We start from the raw sequence: 19,935 nt of genomic DNA, 5'->3' as shown, positions 1-19,935 counted from the left end.
TAGAGCATACAGGTTATAGCACAGAACATACAGCACGAGGCATATACCATACAGCATAGAGCATACAGGTTATAGCACAGAACATACAGCATATACCATAGAGCATACAGGTTATAGCACAGAACATACAGCACGAGGCATATACCATACAGCATAGAGCATACAGGTTATAGCACAGAACATACAGCATATACCATACAGCATAGAGCATACAGGTTATAGCACAGAAAATACAGCATATACCATAGAGCACAGGTTCTCAAACTCGGTCCTTAGGACCCCAAACAGTGCATGTTTTTTCATAGAATCACAAATGAAATAATTATCCACAGGTGGAGCTCTTTTAAAATTGTCAGTGAGTAATGAATACACCTGTGCTCCTGCTGTGTGACCAGGAAAATATGTACTGTGTGGGGTCCTGAGGACCGAGTTTGAAAACCACTGGTTTAGAGCATACAGCATAGATTATACAGGTTATGGCATAGAGCATACAGCATATATTATACAGGTTATGGCATAGAGCATATAGCATAGATTATACAAGTTATGGCATAGAGCATACAGCATAGATTATACAGGTTATGGCATAGAGCATATAACATAGATTATACAGGTTACGGCACAGAGCATACAGCATAGATTATACAGGTTATGGCACAGAGCATACAGCATAGATTATACAGGTTATGGCACAGAGCATACAGCATAGATTATACAGGTTATGGCATAGAGCATACAGCATAGATTATACAGGTTATGGCATAGAGCATACAGCATAGATTATACAGGTTATGGCATAGAGCATACAGCATAGATTATACAGGTTATGGCACAGAGCATACAGCATAGATTATACAGGTTATGGCACAGAGCATACAGCATAGATTATACAGGTTATGGCATAGAGCATACAGCATAGATTATACAGGTTATGGCATAGAGCATACAGCATAGATTATAGGTTATGGCATAGAGCATACAGCATAGATTATACAGGTTATGGCATAGAGCATACAGCATAGATTATACAGGTTATGGCATAGAGCATACAGCATAGATTATACAGGTTATGGCATAGAGCATACAGCATACAGCATAGATTATACAGGTTATGGCATAGAGCATACAGCATAGATTATACAGGTTATGGCACAGAACATACAGCATATACCATAGAGCATACAGGTTATAGCACAGAACATACAGCACGTAGCATATACCATACAGCATAGAGCATACAGGTTATAGCACAGAACATACAGCATATACCATAGAGCATACAGGTTATAGCACAGAACATACAGCACGCGGCATATACCATACAGCATAAAGCATACAGGTTATAGCACAGAACATACAGCATATACCATAGAGCATACAGGTTATAGCACAGAACATAGAGCACAAGGGATATACCATACAGCATAGAGCATACAGGTTATAGCACAGAACATACAGCATATACCATAGAGCATACAGGTTATAGCACAGAACATACAGCACATAGCATATGCCATACAGCATAGAGCATACAGGTTATAGCACAGAACATACAGCATAGAGCATACAGTTTATAGCACAGAACATACAGCATATAGCATATACCATACAGCATAGAGCATACAGGTTATAGCACAGAGCATACAGCACGTAGCATATACCATACAGCATAGCACATACAGGTTATGGCACAGAACATCCAGCACGTAGCATAGAGCATAAAGGTTATAGTACAGAGCATATACCAAACAGCATAGAGCATATAGGTTATAGCACAGAACATACAGGTTATAGCACAGAGCATACAGCACGTAGCATATACCATAAAGCATAGCACATACAGGTTATAGCACAGAACATACAGCATGTATGATACAGCATACAGGTTATGGCACAGAACATACAGCACGTAGCATATACCATACAGCATAGAGCATACAGGTTATAGTACAGAGCATACAGCATATACCATAGAGCATACAGGTTATAGCACAGAACATACAGCATAGAGCATACAGGTTATAGCACAGAACATACAGCATATACCATAGAGCATACAGGTTATAGCACAGAACATACAGCACGAGGCATATACCATACAGCATAGAGCATACAGGTTATAGCACAGAACATACAGCATATACCATAGAGCATACAGGTTATAGCACAGAACATACAGCACGAGGCATATACCATACAGCATAGAGCATACAGGTTATAGCACAGAACATACAGCATATACCATAGAGCATACAGGTTATAGCACAGAACATACAGCACGAGGCATATACCATACAGCATAGAGCATACAGGTTATAGCACAGAACATACAGCATATACCATAGAGCATACAGGTTATAGCACAGAACATACAGCACGAGGCATATACCATACAGCATAGAGCATACAGGTTATAGTACAGAGCATACAGCATATACCATAGAGCATACAGGTTATAGCACAGAACATACAGCACGAGGCATATACCATACAGCATAGAGCATACAGGTTATAGCACAGAACATACAGCATATACCATAGAGCATACAGGTTATAGCACAGAACATACAGCACGAGGCATATACCATACAGCATAGAGCATACAGGTTATAGCACAGAACATACAGCATATACCATAGAGCATACAGGTTATAGCACAGAACATACAGCACGAGGCATATACCATACAGCATAGAGCATACAGGTTATAGCACAGAACATACAGCATATACCATAGAGCATACAGGTTATAGCACAGAACATACAGCACGAGGCATATACCATACAGCATAGAGCATACAGGTTATAGCACAGAACATACAGCATATACCATAGAGCATACAGGTTATAGCACAGAACATACAGCACGAGGCATATACCATACAGCATAGAGCATACAGGTTATAGCACAGAACATACAGCATATACCATAGAGCATACAGGTTATAGCACAGAACATACAGCACGAGGCATATACCATACAGCATAGAGCATACAGGTTATAGCACAGAACATACAGCATATACCATAGAGCATACAGGTTATAGCACAGAACATACAGCACGAGGCATATACCATACAGCATAGAGCATACAGGTTATAGCACAGAACATACAGCATATACCATAGAGCATACAGGTTATAGCACAGAACATACAGCACGAGGCATATACCATACAGCATAGAGCATACAGGTTATAGCACAGAACATACAGCATATACCATAGAGCATACAGGTTATAGCACAGAACATACAGCACGAGGCATATACCATACAGCATAGAGCATACAGGTTATAGTACAGAGCATACAGCATATACCATAGAGCATACAGGTTATAGCACAGAACATACAGCACGAGGCATATACCATACAGCATAGAGCATACAGGTTATAGCACAGAACATACAGCATATACCATAGAGCATACAGGTTATAGCACAGAACATACAGCACGAGGCATATACCATACAGCATAGAGCATACAGGTTATAGCACAGAACATACAGCATATACCATAGAGCATACAGGTTATAGCACAGAACATACAGCACGAGGCATATACCATACAGCATAGAGCATAAAGGTTATAGCACAGAACATACAGCATATACCATAGAGCATACAGGTTATAGCACAGAACATACAGCACGAGGCATATACCATACAGCATAGAGCATACAGGTTATAGCACAGAACATACAGCATATACCATAGAGCATACAGGTTATAGCACAGAACATACAGCACGAGGCATATACCATACAGCATAGAGCATACAGGTTATAGTACAGAGCATACAGCATATACCATAGAGCATACAGGTTATAGCACAGAACATACAGCACGAGGCATATACCATACAGCATAGAGCATACAGGTTATAGCACAGAACATACAGCATATACCATAGAGCATACAGGTTATAGCACAGAACATACAGCACGAGGCATATACCATACAGCATAGAGCATACAGGTTATAGCACAGAACATACAGCATATACCATAGAGCATACAGGTTATAGCACAGAACATACAGCACGAGGCATATACCATACAGCATAGAGCATACAGGTTATAGCACAGAACATACAGCATATACCATACAGCATAGAGCATACAGGTTATAGCACAGAACATACAGCATAGAGCATACAGGTTATAGCACAGAAAATACAGCATATACCATAGAGCACAGGTTCTCAAACTCGGTCCTTAGGACCCCAAACAGTGCATGTTTTTTCATAGAATCACAAATGAAATAATTATCCACAGGTGGAGCTCTTTTAAAATTGTCAGTGAGTAATGAATACACCTGTGCTCCTGCTGTGTGACCAGGAAAATATGTACTGTGTGGGGTCCTGAGGACCGAGTTTGAAAACCACTGGTTTAGAGCATACAGCATAGATTATACAGGTTATGGCATAGAGCATACAGCATAGATTATACAGGTTATGGCATAGAGCATATAACATAGATTATACAGGTTATGGCACAGAGCATACAGCATAGATTATACAGGTTATGGCATAGAGCATACAGCATAGATTATACAAGTTATGGCATAGAGCATACAGCATAGATTATACAGGTTATGGCATAGAGCATACAGCATAGATTATAGGTTATGGCATAGAGCATACAGCATAGATTATAGGTTACGGCATAGAGCATACAGCATAGATTATACAGGTTATGGCATAGAGCATACAGCATAGATTATACAGGTTATGGCATAGAGCATACAGCATAGATTATACAGGTTATGGCATAGAGCATACAGCATAGATTATACAGGTTATGGCATAGAGCATACAGCATAGATTATACAGGTTATGGCACAGAGCATACAGCATAGATTATACAGGTTATGGCACAGAGCATACAGCATAGATTATACAGGTTATGGCACAGAACATACAGCATAGATTATACAGGTTATGGCACAGAACATACAGCATAGATTATACAGGTTATGGCACAGAACATACAGCATGTAGCATATACCATACAGCATAGAGCATACAGGTTTTTGTGGCTCACCAATGGTTTGCATCTTGTGGTGAACCCTCTATATTCACTCTTGTGAAGTCTTCTCTTGATTATTGACTTTGACACATATACACCTACCTCCTGGAGAGTGTTCTTGATTTGGCCAACTGTTGTGAAGGGGTTTTTCTTCACCAGGGAAATAATTCTTCTGTCACCCACCACAGTTGTTTTCCGTGGTCTTCCGAGTCTTTTGGTGTTGCTGAGCTCTCTGTTTGGAACATTCTTAAAAAGAAAGAACGCACCACTTGATTTGGCCACACCTAATGTTTTTGCTATCTCTCTGATGGGTTTGTTTGGATTTCTCAGCCTAATGATGGCTTCACTGATAGTGACAGCTCTTTGGATCTCATATTGAGAATCGACAGCAACTGATTCCAAATGCAAATGTCACACCTAGAATCAACTCCAGACCTTTTACCTGCTTAATTGATAATGAAATAACGAGGGAATAGCCCACACCTGTCCATGAAATAGCTTTTGAGTTGATAGTCCCATTACTTTTGGCCCCTTAAAAAGTGGGAGGCACATATAGAAACCGTTGTAACTCCTACACCGTTCACCTGATGTGGATGTAATTACCCTCAAATTAAATCTGAAAGTCTGCAGGTAAATCCCATCTTGTTTGTTTCATTTCAAAGCCATTGTGGTGGTGACTAGAGGCCAAAATATGACAATTCTGTCAATGTCCCAATATTTATGGACCTGACAGTATGTACTGTATGTTCTGTGTGTAATGTGACAGGTAAGTATGATGTATGTTATGTATTATATGTCAGTTATATGTACTGTATGTTCTGTGTGTAATGTGACAGGTATGTGTGATGTATGTTATGTATTATATGTCAGTTATATGTACTGTATGTTCTGTGTGTAATGTGACAGGTATGTGTGATGTATGTTATGTATTATGTCAGTTATATGTACTGTATGTTCTGTGTGTAATGTGACAGGTATGTGTGATGTATGTTATGTATTATATGTCAGTTATATGTACTGTATGTTCTGTGTGTAATGTGACAGGTAAGTATGATGTATGTTATGTATTATATGTCAGTTATATGTACTGTATGTTCTGTGTGTAATGTGACAGGTATGTGTGATGTATGTTATGTATTATGTCAGTTATATGTACTGTATGTTCTGTGTGTAATGTGACAGGTATGTGTGATGTATGTTATGTATTATATGTCAGTTATATGTACTGTATGTTCTGTGTGTAATGTGACAGGTAAGTATGATGTATGTTATGTATTATATGTCAGTTATATGTACTGTATGTTCTGTGTGTAATGTGACAGGTATGTGTGATGTATGTTATGTATTATATGTCAGTTATATGTACTGTATGTTCTGTGTGTAATGTGACAGGTATGTGTGATGTATGTTATGTATTATATGTCAGTTATATGTACTGTATGTTCTGTGTGTAATGTGACAGGTATGTGTGATGTATGTTATGTATTATGTCAGTTATATGTACTGTATGTTCTGTGCGTAATGTGACAGGTATGTGTGATGTATGTTATGTATTATATGTCAGTTATATGTACTGTATGTTCTGTGCGTAATGTGACAGGTATGTGTGATGTATGTTATGTATTATATGTCAGTTATATGTACTGTATGTTCTGTGTGTAATGTGACAGGTATGTGTGATGTATGTTATGTATTATATGTCAGTTATATGTACTGTATGTTCTGTGTGTAATGTGACAGGTATGTGTGATGTATGTTATGTATTATATGTCAGTTATATGTACTGTATGTTCTGTGTGTAATGTGACAGGTATGTGTGATGTATGTTATGTATTATATGTCAGTTATATGTACTGTATGTTCTGTGTGTAATGTGACAGGTATGTGTGATGTATGTTATGTATTATATGTCAGTTATATGTACTGTATGTTCTGTGTGTAATGTGACAGGTATGTGTGATGTTTGTTATGTATTATGTCAGTTATATGTACTGTATGTTCTGTGTGTAATGTGACAGGTATGTGTGATGTATGTTATGTATTATATGTCAGTTATATGTACTGTATGTTCTGTGTGTAATGTGACAGGTATGTGTGATGTATGTTATGTATTATATGTCAGTTATATGTACTGTATGTTCTGTTGTAATGTGACAGGTATGTGTGATGTATGTTATGTATTATGTCAGTTATATGTACTGTATGTTCTGTGTGTAATGTGACAGGTATGTGTGATGTATGTTATGTATTATATGTCAGTTATATGTACTGTATGTTCTGTGTGTAATGTGACAGGTATGTGTGATGTATGTTCTGTATTATATGTCAGTTATATGTACTCTATGTTCTGTGTGTAATGTGACAGGTATGTGTGATGTATGTTCTGTATTATATGTCAGTTATATGTACTGTATGTTCTGTGTGTAATGTGACAGGTATGTGTGATGTATGTTATGTATTATATGTCAGTTATATGTACTGTATGTTCTGTGTGTAATGTGACAGGTATGTGTGATGTATGTTATGTATTATATGTCAGTTATATGTACTGTATATTCTGTTGTAATGTGACAGGTATGTGTGATGTATGTTATGTATTATGTCAGTTATATGTACTGTATGTTCTGTGTGTAATGTGACAGGTATGTGTGATGTATGTTATGTATTATATGTCAGTTATATGTACTGTATGTTCTGTGTGTAATGTGACAGGTATGTGTGATGTATGTTATGTATTATGTCAGTTATATGTACTGTATGTTCTGTGTGTAATGTGACAGGTATGTGTGATGTATGTTATGTATTATATGTCAGTTATATGTACTGTATGTTCTGTGTGTAATGTGACAGGTATGTGTGATGTATGTTATGTATTATATGTCAGTTATATGTACTGTATGTTCTGTGTGTAATGTGACAGGTATGTGTGATGTATGTTATGTATTATATGTCAGTTATATGTACTGTATGTTCTGTGTGTAATGTGACAGGTATGTGTGATGTATGTTATGTATTATATGTCAGTTATATGTACTGTATGTTCTGTGTGTAATGTGACAGGTATGTGTGATGTATGTTATGTATTATATGTCAGTTATATGTACTGTATGTTCTGTGTGTAATGTGACAGGTATGTGTGATGTATGTTATGTATTATATGTCAGTTATATGTACTGTATATTCTGTTGTAATGTGACATGTATGTGTGATGTATGTTATGTATTATGTCAGTTATATGTACTGTATGTTCTGTGTGTAATGTGACAGGTATGTGTGATGTATGTTATGTATTATATGTCAGTTATATGTACTGTATGTTCTGTGTGTAATGTGACAGGTATGTGTGATGTATGTTATGTATTATATGTCAGTTATATGTACTGTATATTCTGTTGTAATGTGACAGGTATGTGTGATGTATGTTATGTATTATGTCAGTTATATGTACTGTATGTTCTGTGTGTAATGTGACAGGTATGTGTGATGTATGTTATGTATTATATGTCAGTTATATGTACTGTATGTTCTGTGTGTAATGTGACAGGTATGTGTGATGTATGTTCTGTATTATATGTCAGTTATATGTACTGTATGTTCTGTGTGTAATGTGACAGGTATGTGTGATGTATGTTCTGTATTATATGTCAGTTATATGTACTGTATGTTCTGTGTGTAATGTGACAGGTATGTGTGATGTATGTTATGTATTATATGTCAGTTATATGTACTGTATGTTCTGTGTGTAATGTGACAGGTATGTGTGATGTATGTTATGTATTATATGTCAGTTATATGTACTGTATGTTCTGTGTGTAATGTGACAGGTATGTGTGATGTTTGTTATGTATTATGTCAGTTATATGTACTGTATGTTCTGTGTGTAATGTGACAGGTATGTATGATGTATGTTATGTATTATATGTCAGTTATATGTACTGTATGTTCTGTGTGTAATGTGACAGGTATGTATGATGTATGTTATGTATAATATGTCAGTTATATGTACTGTATGTTCTGTGTGTAATGTGACAATTATGTGTGATGTATGTTATGTATTATATGTCAGTTATATGTACTGTATATTCTGTGTGTAATGTGACAGGTATGTGGGAAGCATGTTCTATGTGTGATTTTCAGCTGTATTATTAAGTCATATATACGTGTTAAGCTGATATGTATTTTGTTTCTTGCATGTTGTACATGTTGGGCCTTTGTACTGAGTACACGTTAGATGTGTGTTGTATGTTATGTGTTTGATGTAGACATGTTACAGGGATTCATCAGGCCCTAGTTGGCGCTGTGACAGGTTCCATACTATCAGGGATGCCAGCAGTCAGAGGGTTATTTGGAGGAGGCCGGGAATTCTGTCACATTAACCCTTTGCCTGGTGTAATTCCCGCACTGCAGTCTGGCCGCCTCCTGGTGCTGCATCTCACACAGACCAGCCTGTGCCATGGAGGGAAGGAGACTATGGGGGCTCCCCGGCTATCACATGTGACTGGCATCATCATCGTCATACAGGTCAGTCAGCTTCCCGTCTCATGAAACAAGAACAGTCTGACTGTCTAATCTATTTACCCTATGTCTATACTGTATCCAGGGACTCATACAATATCTGTCTGACTGTATCCCATGGTCAGTCTCTTGGATGTCTGTCTTTGCTATATACATGGCACTTTACACATCTGTCTCTATGTGTGTGATATGAGGTTGGCTCAGCAGGTAAGCTGTCTGTGTATGTTATATGAATGAGACATCTGTCTCTATGTGTGATATGAGGTTGGCTCAGTAGGTAAGCTGTCTGTGTATGTTATATTCATGAGACATCTTCCTCTATGTGTGTGATATGAGGTTGGCTCAGTAGGTAAGCTGTCTGTATGTTATATGAATGAGACATCTGCCTCTGTGCGTGATATGAGGTTGGGTCAGCAGGTAAGCTGTCTGTATGTTATATGAATGAGACCTCTGCCTCTATGTGTGTGATATGAGGTTGGGTCAGCAGGTAAGCTGTCTGTGTGTGTTATAGTAATGAGACATCTGCCTCTGTGTGTGTGATATGAGGTTGGCTCAGTAGGTAAGCTGTCTGCGTATGTTATATGAATGAGACATCTGCCTCTATGTGTGTGATATGAGGTTGGCTCAGTAGGTAAGCTGTCTGTGTATGTTATATTCATGAGACATCTGTCTCTATGTGTGTGATATGAGGTTGGCTCAGTAGGTAAGCTGTCTGTGTATGTTATATGAATGAGACATCTGCCTCTATGTGTGTGATATAAGGTTGGCTCAGTAGGTAAGCTGTCTGTGTATGTTATATGAATGAGACATCTGTCTCTATGTGTGTGATATGAGGTTGGCTCAGCAGGTAAGCTGTCTGTGTATGTTATATTCATGAGACATCTGCCTCTATGTGTGTGATATGAGGTTGGCTCAGTAGGTAAGCTGTCTGTGTATATTATATGAATGAGACATCTGCCTCTATGTGTGTGATATGAGGTTGGCTCAGTAGGTAAGCTGTCTGTGTATGTTATATTCATGAGACATCTGCCTCTATGTGTGTGATATGAGGTTGGCTCAGTAGGTAAGCTGTCTGTGTATGTTATATGAATGAGACATCTGCCTCTATGTGTGTGATATGAGGTTGGCTCAGTAGGTAAGCTGTCTGTGTATGTTATATTCATGAGACATCTGCCTCTGTGTGTGATATGAGGTTGGCTCAGTAGGTAAGCTGTCTGTGTATGTTATATGAATGAGACATCTGCCTCTATGTGTGTGATATAAGGTTGGCTCAGCAGGTAAGCTGTCTGCGTATGTTATAGTAATGAGACATCTGTCTCTATGTGTGTGATATGAGGTTGGCTCAGCAGGTAAGCTGTCTGTGTATGTTATAGTAATGAGACATCTGTCTCTATGTGTGTGATATGAGGTTGGCTCAGCAGGTAAGCTGTCTGTGTATGTTATATTAAGAAGACATCTGTCTGTGTGTGATATGAGGTTGGCTCAGTAGGTAAGCTGTCTGCGTATGTTATATTAATGAGACATCTGCCTCTATGTTTGTATTATGAGGTTGGCTCAGTAGGTAAGCTGTCTGTGTATGTTATATGAATGAGACATCTGTCTATGTGTGTGATATGAGGTTGGTTCAGCAGGTAAGCTGTCTGTGTATGTTATAGTAATGAGACATCTGTCTATGTGTGTGATATGAGGTTGGGTCAGCAGGTAAGCTGTCTGCGTGTTATATTAATGAGACATCTGCCTCTGTGTGTGATATGAGGTTGGCTCAGTAGGTAAGCTGTCTGTGTATGTTATATGAATGAGATATCTGTCTCTGTGTGTGATATGAGGTTGGCTCAGTAGGTAAGCTGTCTGCGTATGTTATATGAATGAGTCATCTGTCTCTATGTGTGTGATGAGGTTGACTCAGTAGGTAAGCTGTGTATGTTATAATAATGAGACATCGATCTCTATGTGATATGAGGTTGACTCAGTAGGAAAGGTATCTGCGTATGTTATATTAATGAGACATCTGTCTCTTATGTATGTGATATGAGGTTTCTCTCAGTAGGTAAGCTGTCTGTGTATGATATATTAATTTGACGTGTGACCGTGGCGTGAGCTTGACTCCAATCACAGATTAGGGTTTGATCCCCACTGGGTCTTGGGGTATCAGGGATTCTTGCTTACCGTCAGAGACAACCTGTCACTGACTCCGCCCACTGCGCTGTCGGCGTGTATTGATGCTGCCACCACTAAACTCCTTCCGTCGGCGTTTGGAACCGCTTACGAACACCCAAGCTCCTACCTCCGGCACCTGGAACCGCTTCTGCTGTGTATGCATCGACTAGCTGCGGCCACACCTCCTGGTTGGTGTCGGCTGTTCCCACCTGATCCCTCGCAATGGACCAGGCTCTGCACGGTAGCTGGCAGAGGACTTGAACTTTGGAGACGCTTGGCTCAATCTAGAACAGCCGGAGAACGGAATAGCGTTTTGCGCAATGCTGTTGGTCACAGGATGCAGATGCAGTCATATAGGCAAAAGTGTTTATTGCTCACAGTCTTGAAAAAGACCCTCCCTCAGGTTTACGGGGTTACAGCATACAGAGATCTTACAGCAGTTCTTCTCCACAAAGGAGATACAGAAGATGTACACATACAGGGCTCACAGTCCCTCTTTTTATATCATTCTTACACACAATATCACAGGGGGGTAAATCCGCCCTGTGTTCCTCTCAACCAATCAGGCTGTCTCACATAATATAAATAACCACATCTTACATTTCACAGGAGTCACCCAATTTCCTCCTTTCTAATCTAACACCCAAAAGCAGTAACTTCCTAATCACAAACTGATTTATCATCCAGTATAACTGTCTCCTAACCTGTCTATATAACATTTCACAGGACATGGGAAATTACATTCATCCTTCCCAATGCAAGTATCTATGTATCAATCAGTTTGACATTTCCAGCCTTAACACCTTCAGGTTTTAGAAAGGGGCTTCTTAAAAACAAACAAATTGTCTTTCCCAAACTTGCTGGTTATTGTCCATAGAGAGACACCACAGACCTCTGCATTACATCTCAATGAGAATGCTGTAACCAGCGTATTGCCCATATGACACTATATCACGCCTTCACCCAGAAACCTTCCATCCAGGTCTCTCTAATCATCAGACCTCCTGCTAGGAAATGACAATTAGCATCGAGTTTCCTGCAGTCACAGGGGCTGGTCATGTCATATACAAAAAGTGCATTAAACCCATATTACATACAAATATATTCAAACATGTTCCCCAATGTCAATATTGTGCACAGCACTTTAAATGATAAAATGTAATATCACCCATAAATCTACAGTACATGGCGTCCTGCGCCTACAATGTCCCTTTAAAGATGGTGATGTGCAATGAGGGTTAACCCCTTCAGTCCCGGGGTGGCGGTTTTAGCCACGTGTGCTCGGGCTCTGGCTACAATCTGTCTTTATATTTGTGTTATTAGGTTGACTCAGTAGGTAAGCTGTCTGCGTATGTTATATTAATGAGACATCTGTCTTTATGTGATATGAAGTCGGCTCAGTAGGTAGGCTGTCTGCCTATGCCATATACAGTACATGAAGCATCTGTTTAAATATTGAAACTGAGGTTGGATCAGTGAGTAGGTAATCTGTCTGCCTATGTTATATACATGGTGTTTGTCTATGCCTGGAATATGGGGATGGATCAGTGAGTAAGCTGTCTGTCTATGTTATAAACATGACACGTTTGTCTATGCCTGGCATATGAGGTTAGATCAGTGGGTAAGCTGTTTGCCTATATTATATACATGGGACATCTGTCTAAATAAGGAATATGAGATTGGATCAGTGGGTATGATGTTCACCTATGTTATTTTCAAAGCACATCTGTCTAAATATGGAATATGAGGTTGGATCAGTGGGTAAGCTGTCTGCCTATATTATATACATTACACATTTGTCTATGCATGGAATATGAGGTTGGCTCAGTACATAAACTGTCTGCCTATGTCTGAAACATATAGCCACACTGGTCTCATTGTCAGCTCTGTACAAGTCATCATATTTTATCTAAGATTGAAGTGTAAGCTCAATTGTGCACATAAATAATTGGGCGTCACTAAGTTATGGTTTCTACAACGAGTATTCTCCATCTTTGACAAATGGAATATTTTATTTTCTTACATAATGAACATAAAATTGAGTGAGATCGGGGCTCTGACTGGAGGAAGTGAGATCGGGGCTCTGACTGGAGGAAGTGAGATCGGGGCTCTGACTGGAGGAAGTGAGATCGGGGCTCTGACTGGAGGAAGTGAGATCGGGGCTCTGACTGGAGGAAGTGAATTCGGGGCTCTGACTGGAGGGAGTGAGATTGGGGATCTGACTGGAGGAAGTGAGATCGGGGCTCTGACTGGAGGAAGTGAGATCGGGGCTCTGACTGGAGGAAGTGAGATCGGGGCTCTGACTGGTTGGAGTGAGATCGGGGCTCTGACTGGAGGGAGTGAGATTGGGGCTCTGACTGGAGGGAGTGAGATCGGGGCTCTGACTGGAGGGAGTGAGATCGGGGTTCTGACTGGAGGGAGTGAGATCGGGGTTCTGACTGGAGGGAGTGAGATCGGGGCTCTGACTGGTTGGAGTGAGATCGGGGCTCTGACTGGTTGGAGTGAGATCGGGGCTCTGACTGGTTGGAGTGAGATCGGGGCTCTGACTGGTTGGAGTGAGATCGGGGCTCTGACTGGTTGGAGTGAGATCGGGGCTCTGACTGGTTGGAGTGAGATCGGGGCTCTGACTGGAGGAAGTGAGATCGGGGCTCTGACTGGAGGGAGTGAGATCGGGGCTCTGACTGGAGGGAGTGAGATCGGGGCTCTGACTGGAGGGAGTGAGATCGGGGCTCTGACTGGAGGGAGTGAGATCGGGGCTCTGACTGGAGGGAGTGAGATCGGGGCTCTGACTGGAGGGAGTGAGATCGGGGCTCTGACTGGAGGGAGTGAGATCGGGGCTCTGACTGGAGGGAGTGAGATCGGGGCTCTGACTGGTTGGAGTGCGATCGGGGCTCTGACTGGTTGGAGTGAGATCGGGGCTCTGACTGGTTGGAGTGAGATCGGGGCTCTGACTGGTTGGAGTGAGATCGGGGCTCTGACTGGTTGGAGTGAGATCGGGGCTCTGACTGGTTGGAGTGAGATCGGGGCTCTGACTGGTTGGAGTGAGATCGGGGCTCTGACTGGTTGGAGTGAGATCGGGGCTCTGACTGGAGGAAGTGAGATCGGGGCACTGACTGGAGGAAGTGAGATCGGGGCTCTGACTGGAGGAAGTGAGATCGGGGCTCTGACTGGTTGGAGTGAGATCGGGGCTCTGACTGGAGGAAGTGAGATCGGGGCTCTGACTAGAGGAAGTGAGATCGGGGCTCTGACTGGAGGGAGTGAGATCGGGGCTCTGACTGGTTGGAGTGCGATCGGGGCTCTGACTGGTTGGAGTGAGATCGGGGCTCTGACTGGTTGGAGTGAGATCGGGGCTCTGACTGGTTGGAGTGAGATCGGGGCTCTGACTGGTTGGAGTGAGATCGGGGCTCTGACTGGAAGAGGTGAGATCGGGGCTCTGACTGGTTGGAGTGAGATCGGGGCTCTGACTGGTTGGAGTGAGATCGGGGCTCTGACTGGTTGGAGTGAGATCGGGGCTCTGACTGGTTGGAGTGAGATCGGGGCTCTGACTGGTTGGAGTGAGATCGGGGCTCTGACTGGTTGGAGTGAGATCGGGGCTCTGACTGGAGGAAGTGAGATCGGGGCTCTGACTGGAGGAAGTGAGATCGGGGCTCTGACTGGAGGAAGTGAGATCGGGGCTCTGACTGGAGGAAGTGAGATCGGGGCTCTGACTGGAGGAAGTGAGATCGGGGCTCTGACTGGTTGGAGTGAGATCGGGGCTCTGACTGGTTGGAGTGAGATCGGGGCTCTGACTGGAGGAAGTGAGATCGGGGCTCTGACTGGAGGGAGTGAGATCGGGGCTCTGACTGGAGGGAGTGAGATCGGGGCTCTGACTGGAGGGAGTGAGATCGGGGCTCTGACTGGAGGGAGTGAGATCGGGGCTCTGACTGGAGGAAGTGAGATCGGGGCTCTGACTGGAGGAAGTGAGATCGGGGCTCTGACTGGTTGGAGTGAGATCGGGGCTCTGACTGGAGGGAGTGAGATCGGGGCTCTGACTGGAGGGAGTGAGATCGGGGCTCTGACTGGAGGGAGTGAGATCGGGGCTCTGACTGGAGGAAGTGAGGCCGGGGATCTGACTGGATGGATGGCGTGAGGCCGGGGATCTGACTGGATGGATGGCGTGAGGCCGGGGATCTGACTGGATGGATGGCGTGAGGCCGGGGCTCTGACTGTATGGATAGAGAGAGGCCGGTGCTCTGTCTGGATGGATAGAGAGAGGCCGGGGCTCTGACTGGATGGATAGAGAGAGGGATCTGACTGGATGGATGGAGAGAGGCCGGGGATCTGACTGGATTGATGGAGAGAGGCCGGGGCTCTGACTGGATGGATGGAGTGAGGCCGGGGATCTGACTGGATGGATGGAGAGAGGCCGGGGATCTGACAGGATGGATGGAGAGAGGCCGGGGATCTGACAGGATGGATGGAGAGAGGCCGGGGATCTGACTGGATGGATGGAGTGAGGCCGGGGATCTGACTGGATGGATGGAGAGAGGCCGGGGCTCTGACTGGATGGATGGAGAGAGGCCGGGGCTCTGACTGGATGGATGGAGAGAGGCCGGGGCTCTGACTGGATGGATGGAGAGAGGCCGGGGATCTGACAGGATGGATGGAGTGAGGCTGGGGATCTGACTGGATGGATGCAGAGAGGCCGGGGCTCTGACTGGATGGATGCAGAGAGGCCGGGGATCTGACTGGATGGATGGAGAGAGGCCAGGGCTCTGACTGGATGGATGGGGGTCGGGGCTCTGATTTGGGATTTGCGTGCACCTCTGAACCATGTCCTGTATCCTGGGACCAGCAAAGGTCTAATGATAATATAAAGCTTTTTCTTTAATCTGCCCCGTATGCGTCTCCTTTGCGTCTCTCTGCATAATGTGGTCAGCGCTAGACAGCAGGTAATTTGGGGGAAAACGCTGCTGCCGGTGTTGGGATTTCCTGTATATTTGGGGGAGTCACGTGGTAAGTCTTTCACTGATCACCCCACATAGATAATTTGATTGTGTGACACATATTTAGGATGAAGTTATATTTAATTTTGGGAGACAGTTTCCTGATTTGTGAAGGAATGAGGCCGGAGTTACCCCCTGCTGAATTCTGTGTCAGAGCTGGATAAAGGACGGGCTCTGTGAGTCCTACGATATATTATAGACCATCTTGAACATTGTAGTTTTGTATCTTTTGGAGCTAAAATATGTACTTGCTGTAAAAGACGCCTGCAACCATGTGTGTCCTGTGACCACCACAATGCTGCTCCGTTCTGTGGTTCAACCCACTCTCTGCCAGCCCCTCCCTCTGCCAGCTTACAAGCGCAGCATTGGTCCATAGTATGTGCCCAGTGGGGATTAGCTGATGCCAGCCAAGAAGTGTTGCAGCAGGTTGAAGACAAATACCCAGAAGTAAATGTTTATAGATGCTGGTGTAGTAGATTGGTGGTGGCAGAGAGTAACCCACCTGTACTGCAGAGTGAGAAGTCAGGCGCAGGCTGTTACAGCGAAAGGGCATCCCTATACCTCAGTAGTGGCAAAGTGACCCCATTAAGGTGGCTCTAGGAAGAGTAACCCCCAAATACAAATCTGTGATTGCCTGGAACAGGGTGGAAAAGAAAGAGGTTTGTCCTTGGTTATGGTGCAATGTGTATGTTGTAAGGTGATCTGAGCTGTCTGAAGAGTCCCAACAACAATTATGTGTCTGCCCCCCAGGTCTGTATAGGAACGCTGATGGGAATAGGGACTGGTATGAAACAAAATAGCCAAACCTTTTAAAGCAGAGTGCATGTCTTACAGGGGGGCCTCTGTCACCTCCCGAATAAGACCGCTCAGCACCAATGTACATTTCCTGGGGTAGCTGAGACCTACAGCATCATATATATGGAGAGACGTCTTAGGAACTCGGCAAACTCTTGACCGGGATGAAATGTAAACAGAACCCTGGATGCCTGAAATCACCATCTAGTCTGAGGACAAAGCCCAGGAGGACGGGGAAGGTTGTGAAGCAGAAGATAGAGCTGAGGTGCAGACACTGTAGAGGCTCAGAGCAGAGCCGTAACTAGACTTTTTGGTCCCCTCTGCCAGAAAGAGCATTGGCGCCCCCCTCATTTTTCAAAGGGACATAATGCACCCAAAAAAGGGCCATGGCCTCATGGGGAAGAGCCAGGGAAGAGATAGGGGAGGCCAGGAGATGCTGGGGATGAAATAAGAGGAAGCTACAAGCAAGAATGATAATAAACAGGAAAATTGACAGGCCCAAACAGCGCCCCCTGACTTGTGGTGCCCTGTGCGATTGCACCGGCCGCACTACCCTAGCTACTGCCCTGCCTCAGAGCACGATTCCGGGGTGACATTATTTCAGTTCAGTCCAACGTTCTCTGGCACGTTCACAGTGTGCATGTTCCGCGATTGTGCTGCGGCTCCGTCGCACCGTTACTAAGTTACCCCAGTGTGGTGTTAGGTGCGGCTTGATTGGTAAGCCGCAGGCGTTTGTGGGCGGTGACGGGAAGCATTTTTCAAAACAAAGTCATGTCATTGCAGTTTTTGGGGCATGCTGAAGCTGGCGACTGCGTAGTCGGACCCAGACTCACTGGCCTCGGCAACTTAGTGGCTCAGATGTCCGATGATTTGCTCAATGGTCACGATGATTCTCCCATGCCGCGTCTTCGGACGCATGCAGCGGATCTGAGAAGCCGGCAGTGGGTGTCTCATTTTAAAAGACGGCACCGGCTGCACTTACATAACTTGTCATCCACTGTAACCGAAGACGCAGCACCGATCCCTCCTGCGTCCACCTCTGACTCAGGACCCCAGTGAGGATCAGCACTAGAATCAAGTTAATGATGATATGTAGATAAAAATATGGGTCAAAAAAATATCGGTCATGCCTGGGGTGATATCCGACACCATAGGGGTCGAGGGGTTGGGTATGGGATCCCGGCGGGCGGAATGCCACTGGACAGAATACCGAGAGTGGCATCCGGGCAGCATAAGGTAAGAAACCCTTACTGCTACCCCTAACCCTCTCTCCCCGGAGCCTAAACCTAACCTCCCCCCTAGTGCCTAATCCTAACCTCTCCCTCCCTGCACCCTAAACCTAACCTCCCCCCTAGTGCCTAACCAAATCATCCCCCTAGTGCCTAAACCTAACCTCCCCTTCCCGCACTCTAACCCTCCCCTTAGTGCCTAATCCTAACCTCTCCCTACCTGCACCCTAAACCTAGCCCTACCCCCTTGGTGCCTAATCCTAACCTCTCCCTCCCCACACCCTAAACCTAACCCTACCCCCTTAGTGCCAAACCCTCCCCCCTTAGTGCCTAACTCTAACCCTCCCCCCTTAGTGCCTAAACCTAACCCTCCACCCTAGTGCCTAACCTCCCCCTCCCCGCACTATAATCCTCCCCCTTAGTGCCTAACCCTAACCGCCCCCTCCCTACCTCGATAGTCACCTGCCTCATCCTCTGCTTCTCACCTGGCTACCCTGATAGTCACCTTACCATTGCCGGCCTGATTTTGCCCCAGTAGAGCTTGGTGTTTAACTCTTTGTAGTACTCTGGGTTTTAGTTTCCTTTATATCTTTGTCTGCACTAGTGACTAGGAATCCCTATATACTGCCATGAGGATGAGAGCTGGGGTAACTTAGTAACGGTGCACGAGGATGAGAGCTGGGGTAACTTAGTAGCGGTGCACGAGGATGAGAGCTGGGGTAACTTAGTAACGGTGCACGAGGATGAGAGCTGGGGTAACTTAGTAGCGGTGCACGAGGATGAGAGCTGGGGTAACTTAGTAGTGGTGCCATGAGGATGAGAGCTGGGGTAACTTAGTAACGGTGCAGGAGGATGAGAGCTGGGGTAACTTAGTAACGGTGCACGAGGATGAGAGCTGGGGTAACTTAGTAGCGGTGCAGGAGGATGAGAGCTGGGGTAACTTAGTAGCGGTGCACGAGGATAAGAGCTGGGGTAACTTAGTAACGGTGCAGGAGGATGAGAGCTGGGGTAACTTAGTAACAGTGCAGGAGGATGAGAGCTGGGGTAACTTAGTAGCGGTGCACGAGGATGAGAGCTGGGGTAACTTAGTAACGGTGCACGAGGATGAGAGCTGGGGTAACTTAGTAGAGGTGCCATGAGGATGAGAGCTGGGGTAACTTAGTAACGGTGCACCAGGATGAGAGCTGGGGTAACTTAGTAACGGTGCACCAGGATGAGAGCTGG

The 19,935-nt window shown here is 43.8% G+C and overlaps 1 protein-coding gene across 1 annotated transcript in view; it reads left to right on the top strand.

Annotated features, from left to right (window-relative positions):
• The first annotated feature begins 9,530 nt into the window (after window positions 1–9,530).
• The window catches only part of LOC148442170 (alanine aminotransferase 2), a 269,352-nt gene continuing 258,947 nt past the window's right edge, over window positions 9,531–19,935 (top strand). The window contains exon 1 of the mRNA XM_088464138.1: window positions 9,531–9,551. The gene's annotated coding sequence lies outside the window, so the exon portion shown is untranslated. The remainder of the gene's footprint in view (window positions 9,552–19,935) is intronic.

Source organism: Taudactylus pleione, unplaced genomic scaffold, assembly GCF_031769625.1.
Source record: "Taudactylus pleione unplaced genomic scaffold, aTauple2 ptg001597l, whole genome shotgun sequence".
NCBI classification, from domain to species: domain Eukaryota; kingdom Metazoa; phylum Chordata; class Amphibia; order Anura; family Myobatrachidae; genus Taudactylus; species Taudactylus pleione.
This window is presented reverse-complemented; position numbering and strand designations above follow the sequence as displayed.